The sequence below is a fragment of the Marmota flaviventris genome, chromosome 12 (genome assembly GCF_047511675.1).
Source record: "Marmota flaviventris isolate mMarFla1 chromosome 12, mMarFla1.hap1, whole genome shotgun sequence".
NCBI lineage: Eukaryota > Metazoa > Chordata > Mammalia > Rodentia > Sciuridae > Marmota > Marmota flaviventris.
In genome coordinates, this window is record NC_092509.1 from 94,289,121 (window position 1) to 94,298,194 (window position 9,074).

A 9,074-nucleotide genomic window follows, 5' to 3' on the forward strand; every position below is an offset into this window, starting at 1 on the left:
AGCAGGGCAGCTGGATGGGGACCAGCCAGGCTTTCTCATCAGCCGTGCCTGGTGGGCAGCTCCCTGTGGGCAGCCTCACCAGCACCACCCTTCCCTCCTCCACCAGGCCTCTGAGAGGGGGGAGCCCATCCAGAGCTGGTCAACCTGTGGGGACATCAGGAATGCACAGCCCCAGCTCACCGTGACTCTAACCTCTCTGGGTGGAATCTTTCCTGGAGTTGACTCTTCTAGGGCACAGGGTCCCTGGGAACTCACCTGTTTCCAAGGCTGTACGGAATTTGAGGTCAGCAATGCCCCATTTGGATTTTTTTGAGCTAAGTAACTACTTTATTTCTCTGGGCCTTATTTTCCTCATATGTAAAAAGGGGGTAATATTAGCTGCTATAAAATACAGTTGCAAAAGTGATAATAATAACTAATGAGATTCTCAGAGGATCACATATAGTCGATGGAGCTCAGCAGCCCTGTGGGGGTGTATCCCAAGGCCTGGGTTCAAATCTCTAGAAACCAGATGAGTCTTGGAGTTCAGCATCTGGGTTTAGTGAAGGCAACAGAGTGCATATAATATATATATTACAGAACTACCTTCAAGGTCTTGGGCAATCCCATAAATTCAAACATAAATTTTCTTTACCAAAAAAATAGTGTGTATGTATGTATGTATATGTATGTATGTATGTATGTATATGTATGTGTGTGTGTATATATATATATATATATATATATATATATATATATATATATATATCACTATATATATCACTATATAGGTGAAGGCTGCAGAAAGTTTCAATTTGGAGTTGCAGATAAAGGACTGTGGCTCAGAGAAGTTGAGCAATTGCTCAAGGTCACACACAGGGATTTGAACCCTGGACGCTGGCTAGAACCCCCGTTCTAACCACTACCTCCAGCAGACCATCCCTCTGACCTGGATGAGTGATGCCCCTGAAGGACTTGAACCTGATCCATAGAGTAAGTGAGAGCTGCTTCTTGTTCATACACAGATCACTCCTTCCAGAAATAAAATTAAAAATGAGATCACAAATTGCCACAAAATATTCACCTATTTCTTGAGAATGTGAGGAATAATTTAGATATGTTCATCTCACTGATCCCCATAAGAGCCCTATGAGATAGGTTTCGTTAGTATCCCCCCTTTGCATAGATGAAGACAAGTACTTTACCCAAGGTCACCCATACGAGAGAGGCAAAGCAGAGGATCTAATTCAGGTCTGCAGAACACTGTGCCGCTTCCACATTGCCCTGCCTCCAAAGGGCACTATGAGCTGCTGACCATCATTGTGTGGCTTGCCTAAGGTCACAGCTGAGCCAGTGTCTAGAGCACCAAGTGCCTGGGCCTTGTGACCTTAGAAGGCTTTGCAACAATTAACTTCCACTTTTGGACAGCTCTGCAAGTTCAATATCGTTTCTTTTTGCTGCCCACTCTTGCCACTCTGAGAAAAGAACAGTATCTCCTGTTCAAGGGAAGATGAAACAGCATTGATCATAAAGAAAATGTTATCTTACTCCAGTCCTATCCACAGTGTCCTACTGTTCTATATTTAGATAAACGCCCTGCACAGCTAAAGAGGCAATAAAGCAAGCTAAGAAGTACTAGGCGCATGCCAGGAAACCATAAAGAGCTGCGAGTTCTCGTTCTTTCCCAGAGAATGACTTTAAAAAGCAAGAGACAATGGGAACAGGCCGTCTCAGCAAGCAAATGGAGCTTTCAGGAGTGGGGCAATTCAGGATTGGGTGGAAATTGAAGGAGGATGGGGATAACGGGGCCCTCTTTCTCTCTCTCTCTCTCTCTCTGGTGGTCCTGGGGATTGAACTCTGGGCTTCCTGCATGCTAAGTAAGTGTTCTATCACTGAGCTACCACTCCCCAGGCCCTGTCTTCTCTCTTCATGGAAATGTGACTGTGTTATAATTTGGATCTGGAGTGTCCCTCAAAGGTTCAAGTGTTGAAGTCCTGATCCCCACTATTGAGAGGTAGTGGAAACTTCGGGAAATAGAAAGGAGTAGCACACTGGGTGCATGTCCTGAAAGGATTTATCTTGTCCTAAGCCTCTTATTTCTTTATCTACTTCTGAGTCACCATGAGGTAAGCAGGTTAGTTCCACCATGCAATCTCCACCATGGTGTTCTGTCTCAACACAGACCCCAGAAATGACAGAGCCAAGCAGCCATCAATTGAAATCTCTGAAATTATGAGCCAAATGAAATCTTCCCTCCTTTAAGTTGTGTATCTCAGGTATTTTGTCACAGTAACAGAAAACTGACTAACATAGCTTCTTAAGGGTGGAACCTATACAAATCTCAGTGTGGATGACTTGTGAAGTCAGGGAAGAACACAGATAAGGAAGGCATGGGCTGACCTGAGGCATCATCTCAACGCCCAATGTATCAAATCTGAACCACAGATCAGATTTGAACCTTGGGGCTTCAACAAGATGAAGATGAGAGTGAGAGACGACTGAAGTCCATTCATTCGTAGGTTTGAGGGATAGATGAGCAACCAAGTCCAAGTTCCCCAGTCCTCTCAAGAACCTGTATTCTGGGTTCTCTCAGAACATGGTAATTCCTGTGCTGTTCATAGTAATATGTGTCTTGATTGTGAATCATCTTCCTATACAGTTATTTGTACACATGTATTATCTCCTCTTAAATCATAAAGTCCTTGAGGGCAGAGATCAGTCCTTCTCTAGTAGCTGGAATAATTTCTAGTAGATTGAAATGTTTAAATGAACCTAAGCTATTCAAAGCCTTTTGCAGTCATACAGTCTGCAGATTGAGATTAAAAAAAAAAAAAAGTAGTTTACTTTTCCAATCCTTTGAAGCATCAGCTCTCTGAATTTTATCTAGTCTCTTTAATCTCCACACTCACTCAAACAGATCCTTGCCTGAGTGCACAGGTCTTACTATACCTTCAAATACAGTCCATAATAACCAACCTCTTCCCTGGAGATAGAGGCTTGTCCGGAACTTGGCCTTGCCTTGTAAATTATTATCAGCAACAGATTTTACCAAATGCTTTGTCCTCTTTCCACAGGTCTCCATCTTCTCAGCCTTTGATATCAGGATGTCTGCCATCCACCATCCAACTGCTAAGCCAGTGCAATATATTTAGTTTTTTATTACATTAACCCCACATCAAAATCCCAATTTATAAATTTACCAGGGTGATTAACACTACCTGCTATAATAAATGAACCTAATATGAAATGTTTATTTCTTCCTTATGAAGTAGTCCAAGGCAGGTGTTCCTGGGTGATGGGCAGCTGTCTTCCCAGGGGTGAATTAGGAACCCCAGGATCCATATCTCTTGTGGTTCCACTATCTCGAAGGACTTTTTTGTCTTCTACATCCAGCTAACAAAAGGGAAAAGATAGAATGGAGAAGACATGTTCTCTTCTAAAATCCTACCTCTCTGCCAGGCACAGTGGCTCATGCCTGTAATTGCAGGCACTGGGGAGGCTGAGGCAAGAGAATCGCCAGTTCAGAGCCAGCCTCAGCAATTTAACGAGATCCTAACCAACTTAGTGAGACCCTGCCTTAAAATAAAAAAAAAATATAAAGAACCAGGGATGTACCTCAGTGACAAAGTGCCTCTGGATTCACTCCCTGGTGTCTCACATAAATAAATAAATATAAAATCCTTACCCGAGAAGAAAACCACCACACTCATGTTCTATTGTCTCCATGTCACATGTTCATACATAAATGCAAGGAAAGGTTGACAGCTATTTCTGTCACTAAAGTCTAACAAAAATCACAAATTGGACACATTATGCATCTTTGCTTTGCAAATTGTGTACATTAATTATCTCCTATGTACAACAAAAAATGAAAAAATATAAACATGTATATCAATCTCAGAGCCTTGATGACTATAAATAATATACAATACTGTCCTGTACATGTATGTATTGGGGCTCAGAGGATTAATAATTTACCCTAAGTCCTGCCTAATAAGTAGTAGCTCATGTAAGCCCTCTTTACTCTGTACCATGTAGCAAGAGATAAATAGATGTGTTTTGAGACTGGTGAGAGCAAATTTTTTTTTTCATCATGAGACCTAATTAATTTAGGAAACAATTAAACATGACATGTATACTGACATAAAACATTCAGATTGATGTCAAACACACACACGCTCTCTCTCTTTCTCTCTCATCATTCAGAGTGAAGTTGGCTGTCACACTGTGGGGACCCTATACAAGGGCCCACATGGTGAGGAACCAAGGCCTCCTGCCACAGGAGTGAGCTTCCTTGGAAGTGGATCTTCCAGTCCCATTCAAGCTTGAAGACAATGACAGTCCCAGCCAATGTCCTCATCCTAGCCTCATAAGCATCTTAGTACCTGGCTAAGATGCTCCCAAATCTCTCAACTGCAGAAACAGCAGGGAATAAATGTTTAAGCAGCTGAATTTGGGGATAATTTGTGACCCTACAACAGATATCTAATCTGTCCACGCCCTCACCGCTGCATATCTACCTGAGGATAGGAGAAGAGAAGCGAGATAAGAGCTAAACTGCTTTGCCCACTAGCATATCAAGATTGGCTTCAAGATCAGCCTGTATGAAGCCTTTTCTAACAAGTTCTGACCAGTGCCTCATACTTGCGAGGCAAGCGCTCTGCCACTGAACCACAATCCCAGGCCCCAGGACTAATTTTTCTTTCATCCTAAAGGCTCTTGGGCACATGTTAATATATTTCTCTGCACCAAGCATACTAGGAAGAGACAACACGTACTATGAAAAGATGGTGGGCAAAGTGTCAGGAGACCTGGCTCTCCTCATCGCTTACCCTGTTCACTTGCTACTAAAACTTCACCACTCAGTGCCCTAATTTCTCCATCATCTGAGAATATGTTAATGATAACTAGTAAGTAACATCATGAGAATCACAATAAAGAGTTGAGCACACTTAGTGAATAGAGTGCAGCAGAACTATAATTTAGGGATTATACCTTATACTGTCTTATAATGCTCCCAAATCATTTCATACACAGGTTTTCTCCCTTTCTAGTCAATCACCTCCATGAGGTGCACTGTGCAATTTTTCTTGGTATCTGTCCCAACATTGAGTCCTCTCAGACAAATAATACACATACAATCATTGTTTAAAAAGTATTTATCCAAGTTGTTGAATAGTCTTCATTCTTAAGTAAACTGCACAAACTACATATGCCTCCTTCACAGCGTGACAAGTGTCCCTGCATTCACATTGATAACATGCTTCCAGAGTCTAGGTAAGGAGAGCTGTATAGTTGGCTATGTGTTCCTTTAGGGCAGGGGTCATGTCTCATTAATCCTTGTATTCCCAGCACTTACTATAGTATCTAAGCACACAGAGGGGGTCCAGTTGTTATGGACCACAGTATGTCCCTTGGTCCCAAATTCATAAGTTGATGCCCTAACATCCAAATGTGACTGAATTTGGAGACGGGGCCTGTAGGGAGGTAATTAGGGTTAAATAAAGTCATAAGGATGGGGCCCTAAGTGAATAGGGCTGGTGTCCTTATAAGAAGAGGGAGAAACTCCAGGACACGCCACACAGAGAAAAGGCCGTGTGGGAGCACAGCCAGGAGTTGAACATGCACAGAGCACAAAGAGCTGTGAACTCAGTCAGCTGGCACCTTGACCTAGAACTTCCAGAACTGTAAGAAAATAAACTTCTGTTCTTTAAGCCATTCAACCTATAGAAATATTTTTATGGCTGCCTAATTAAAATACTAGTAATGCCTTAAGATAAATTAATAAATAAATGATGTAAACTTTAACAAAATACTTTTTGATGTTCTCTCCACTCAGTAAGCCTAAAACCAAAAACTTAATCTTTGATTTTGCTTACACTGGTTTTTGGGGAAATTTCCAGATTCATATAAACATTATAATAGCACAATATAGCTGGGCATTATAATAGCCCCAGAGACATGTGATTTTTCCATTCTCCTTCCTAGTGAGCATAAGCAGTTCTTACTTAAAGATCACCAGGAGAATCAGACTGCTGGAATGGAGGTGGTAAGAAACAGAATAGTCATTGGCTAGAAAGGAGGGAAAACTAGGCTATTGCTCAGAGGACAGCATATTATTCTGTAAACAGTCAAGGTAAAACATGGCTGATGAATAAGAGCTTCTGGATAGAAGAACTATAAACTTTGGCAGGAACTGCTGAATAGTGCTGATGAAGAGGCCTCCTGCTGGGAGCTACAATGGAAAAAGTGACCTCAGAGAGGAATTTAACACAGAAAAGCACCGAAAAAGATGAAACACCATGGAGTTTTGATTAAGTTATTTGGTTCCAAGCTTATAAAACTGTAAAGCTGCTTCAGCCAAAAAATACCGATTACATGGACTTTATGGGAGATTACTCTTCATTCTAATTGTAGCTTAGAGTTCCAAAGTTTCTCTGCCTCTCGCTCTTCACAACGGATCCATGGCACTACAAACACATTCTTCTACAGAGGCCCAGGTAGGAGAAGCAAAGTAAGTTATTCTAGAGGCACTGGACCTTGAGGACTCCACGTTTCCTGGAGGCTTCCCAGCAGAGGGCACTCAGATCAGGGACTCCAGAAAAGAACGGCAAAGGCTGCACTAGAAAGAAATCCTAACAAGGCCTTTCCCTCTCTCCTGCCCCAACTAGAGAGGGCACCTCTCCCACAAAAAAAGAAAAAAAGAAAAAAGAAAAGAAAGAAAAAAAAAAGTTTAGATTTATTAGAGCAGCAATTTACATCTTTTACTACTGGTATTTAGCCAGTTTGAGGGAATGTTTCAGAGCGGGGTCTGTTGCTATGTGACTGATGCTGAAATTCATTGAATAAATCAGGCTTTTGTAAGGAAAAATGAAAGCCATAATTTCATATGGGTCTGAACAAAATCATAATTTAGGGAAAAGAGAAAAAAAAAACCACTTCACCATCCCACTCCAAAAAGGCTTTTGTTTTTAAATATAGATCTACATTTTGAGCAAAGCATGAATCAAGTCACATATTTAATGCCAGCAAAGTGTAATTTTAGAGGCCTGCCAGAAAGAGAGGGGGTGTGAGCACATAAAACTTATTTATATTTTTATTTATGCTACTTCCCACAGATTGAAAATAAATTTTCAAGAGCATTTCTCAAGCCAATCTAGTCCTAGTCTGACAATATGCTTATCTAGCAGTGCCCTCTGGTGTTGAACTGGGTCCTTTTAGTTTGCCTTGAGGTGAAAAGGCACCTTCAGTAGCACTCATTTGTTCATCAAGTATTTGCTGAACATCTATAATGTGCCTATTATGTGCCAATTACTGTGGAGAGTGGTGGGAGACAACAATGTATGAAAAAGTCACAGCTTCTTATTCTGTCCTTGAGGAGCTCATGGTCATTAACAAGGGAGACAAATGTACACTGAAATGCAAAATTATTTATCCAAACAACTTGACCTAGTTTTTCATTAAAATGAGGCAAACACAACTGGGGCTGTCTCCTTTCCTAAACTGTGTTGGACACTTTGACATTAGCAGGCATCTGGCTGGCTTTATACAGAACAACTTTGGCCAATGAAATAGGGAACATCATCTGAAATAGAGTAAACATCTCAGGACATAATAGTGGGATTGTCCTGGCTCTAAAGATTTGAGAAAGTGCCTTCCACAGTCAAGCCCGATGCACTTCTGGTGGTTACCTAGTCACCAGATCCAAAACATAAATACGACATGTTACACTTTTCACTTCTATCTGGAAGGATAGATTGTTCTTCTACCAATGTGATTAAAGTTCTCAAACGAAGTCAGATGAGACCCTAAAGTTATTAAGAGACCCTAGAAATTTATCATATACTATTTGAGGATTCTTGGGTCTGCAGATTTTCTGGTGTCATAGAAGCACACCCTGTTGTGAGCAGGTACATCTCCAGGACTTCTGGGAGAGCAAAGGAAATCTTAATTTGTGGGCACTTTCCATCAAGAATAAAAGTGAAATTCTAATACTGTTGAAATAAAGGAGCCAGGAAAATCAATGGATCAGGAATAATGCTTTATACCATTTTGTAATGCAAATTTGCCATTTTTTCCCCATTCTTGTTACTATTGTTTCCTAATCAGACCTAAGACCCTGGTGTAGGGGGGATCTAAAATTTGCTTCTAACCAATGGAACAGGGGGAAGAGGAAGGATGTGTCTTGGGAAGGCCTATGTGGCAAAGAGCTGAGAATAGCCTCCCACCATCCCATTGACAACTGAGGCCCTCACAAGGAAGACTGCTGACCACCACAGGAGCAAGGAAGCAGATCCTTCCCCAGGCAAGCCTCAGATGAGACTGTAGCCCAGGTAACACTTCCACTGCACCAATTAACCCATGCCCAGACCACCTGCCCATAAAAGCTATAAGATCATAAATGTGCAGTTTTAATCTGCTAATAGTATCATGCAATGATAGATAATACAGATTTTGAGGTATTTTTATTTTAAAATATTTCATTATAAAAGTAACATAAGTAAAAGCTAAAATATTGAGGAAAGATAAAGTTTTCCATTCATTGCTCTGCCATCCTACTATAACCAGTTAGTAATTTCACCCACTTTGTCACATTCTAACATGTACTTGGTGAGTTACTTGCAGCCAGGATTACATAATTTTAATGAGTACATAATATACCTTTCATAGATCTGTTTATTGACTATTTACCTTGACCAGGGGATGACAAAGTACAGCCTCACACTTGACTCCTGTTCTAAACTTCAAGTGACTCATAATTTGAGTTACAAAACAATACTGTTTGGAAAGTTTTTGTGCATATTATTTTCATACTTGGATATTAACAAAAGAGGAATAACTGGGTCTAATTGACAAAAGACATTTTTAATGCTGAAACTGTCCCTCACTCTCTTATAATATTCAAGCTATGATATAATATGGATGGAGGTGACAGGACGGAAAGGAAGGCCTGGCACTCTCATAGGTAAGCACTTCTCTGGTCCCTATTAATGCCGACATGTGGATTTACACTCTTGACAAGCATATTTTCAATTCTGATTTAAAATCAACTCAAGAGGGAAATAACAGTAAGTGCAACAGAAAAACAAACCCAC